Source organism: Mustela nivalis (genome assembly GCF_964662115.1).
Source record: "Mustela nivalis genome assembly, contig: HAP1_SCAFFOLD_226, whole genome shotgun sequence".
In the NCBI taxonomy this organism is placed as follows: Eukaryota; Metazoa; Chordata; class Mammalia; order Carnivora; family Mustelidae; genus Mustela; species Mustela nivalis.
In genome coordinates, this window is record NW_028136410.1 from 798,027 (window position 1) to 800,451 (window position 2,425).

Below are 2,425 nucleotides of genomic sequence, written 5' to 3' on the forward strand. Positions count from 1 at the left end.
ATTTGGCCCAATTCCCAATTGCTTTTCGTCATTCTGTGGGATGGGAGGACTCATTTCAGTTTTGTTACGTCAGGTGTCCCACCAAAAGAGGAATTCCAAAGCCAAGCTGTAGGGAAGACTGAAGGGACAACCCGAACTATGGTTAAAAATTGGGGCCTAGGGGCATGGCAAGTCGAATATGCTATCTCTTCATCCAGCCACTGAGTGCCCTTACTTGAGGACTGGGCTCAGCCTGAGCGTCACAATGTGTGTTTCTGACCAATGTGGCCCGCCAGCATGGGCGGGGCCTCATGGGCCACACTGGTTTCAACTACACTGAACGTTGGACAACCTGCCAACCACAAGGTTTTTTGCCATGGGGAAGGAGTTCTGATTTCTGCATCACCTTCAACCCTGGGCAGTGATAGGAGATAAGGTCTAGGTTCTGAAACCTGAAAACCGAGGTTGGGAAGAGATGACGACCTAAGGCCATGGCGGCTCGATGTGCTCAGTGTGCGGCCAGCTGTCTGGGAGGGTCCAGGGTGTCCAGGCTCAGGCTGTGTCAGAAAGTGCATTAGTGCCCTGGTCAGCCTATGTATTTGGGGTACAGCCAATGTCGGTGCAGGTTGATCCTAATTTGGGGTTACTGGGTAGCCCCAGAGGACAATGTTTTTCTTCTGGAGGGCCGGCAGAGTGCTGCATTGTAGTTCTGGATTGCCAAACTGGAGGGCTTGTGGGCCAGTAGTCTGACGACAAAAGTCTGAGAACACAAGCTAGGCTTAGGTTTCTGGGTGAGGCCATGGCAGGCACAATCTACAGACCTGAATCGAGATCTCGTGCATCTGAAGTCAGGGCGAGGATCAGACGATCGCTCAGGTTGGAGTTTCTGTCCCTGATGGCCCCTTCATGAATGGGGGGGGGCATCTGGAGGCCATGGGTGTTTTCCCACGATGGGAGTTGTAAGAAGCTCCAAACTGCAGAGAGTCTTCTGCGGGACAATTGAGACCTGTTGTTTGGCTCCAGGCCAATGATTCTGAGCAGGGTTCTAAGGATGGATGGCTGGGTAGCCCACCTCGCATTCCAATTGTCTCCTAGCAACAAGACAGGTTAGATCTCCTGGATCTGTGGGGAGCAACCGAGGACGCTGAGTTGAAATGGACACCCCTGGGGATGGGTCCTAATGTGCTTTTGTGTCTATGGAGACCTTGGAATGAAGCGGTGGCACTGGGGCCCAAAAGGGTTCTCCTAAACAAAGGCTTTGACACAGCTCCAACGTGCAAGTTTCCCATGTGTAGATGAGATATTTTGTGATGGGTGAGTCAAGAAACAGCTATATGCTGATTTTGAAATCCAGGCCTCTGAGGAGAGATGCCTGGAAACCAAAGCAATGGATCTGATTAGTGCCTAGGGGCCTGTTCTTTCCTTTTTACCTCTGGGGACATCTGTCTATGGGTCTGAGTGCAGGTAGGTGCTCAGTTGGGCTCAGATTGCCCCTGTTTTTCCTGGGAAGCCACCACTATTGAGATGGATCAGGGACTTTGGAGGTTTATCCTATGAGAAGGGTTGTGGCCATTGGAATGGGCACACACAATTCCCTTGGAGAGGGCAAGTACAGTCCTCAGGTTTGGCTCCAGGGGCCTGAGCCTGTAGGTTGTGGAGGCCAGGGCTGTTTGGACAGTTGTCTGAAAACACAAACTCGGCTTATGTTTCGGGTCATAGGTATGGCAGGACTGATCTACAGACCATGAGGAGAACTCTTCGGGATTTGAAAGAAGGGCGAGTGTGAGGCTCTGCTCAAGTTTTTGTCTCTGGATATCGTGTCACTCATGGTCGTGGAATTTCTGGGTGACTTCATGGGAAATGGACGAGTCTTACTCTCTGGTGGTTTGGCCCCGTCCAAAGAGGTTGGGGTCATTCTGTGGACTGGAAGAAGTCCGTTTTTTTTTTTTTTTTTGTAGTTTTTTTCTTTTCTAACCTCAGGTGTCCCACCAAATGATGGATTCCAGAGTAGAGCCCTGGGGAGGGGCGATTGGACAGTCAGAAATCTGGTTAAAAATTGGGGCCTAGGGACATGTCAAGCCCATTATGACACCTAATGGTCCTGCCACTGAGAGGACTTACTAGAGGTCAGGACTCATGCTGAGGGTCACAATGCGTGTGTATGCCCTCGTCGCACTCAAGAATGGGCGGGGCCTCAGGGTGAATGCTGGTTTTTCCTACACTGAACGTTGGACAACGTGCCACCCACAAGGGTTCTTGCCATGGGTAAGGAGGAGTTTGATTTCTGCATCACACTCACCCCTGGGCAGTGATTGGAGATAAGGTCTCGGTTCTGAAGCCTGAAAACTGAGGTAGGGAAGAGATGATGACCTAAGGCCATGGCGGGTTTTATGTGCTCAGTGTGCGGTCAGCTTTCTGGGTGTTGGTCAGGAGGTCCGGGTTCAGG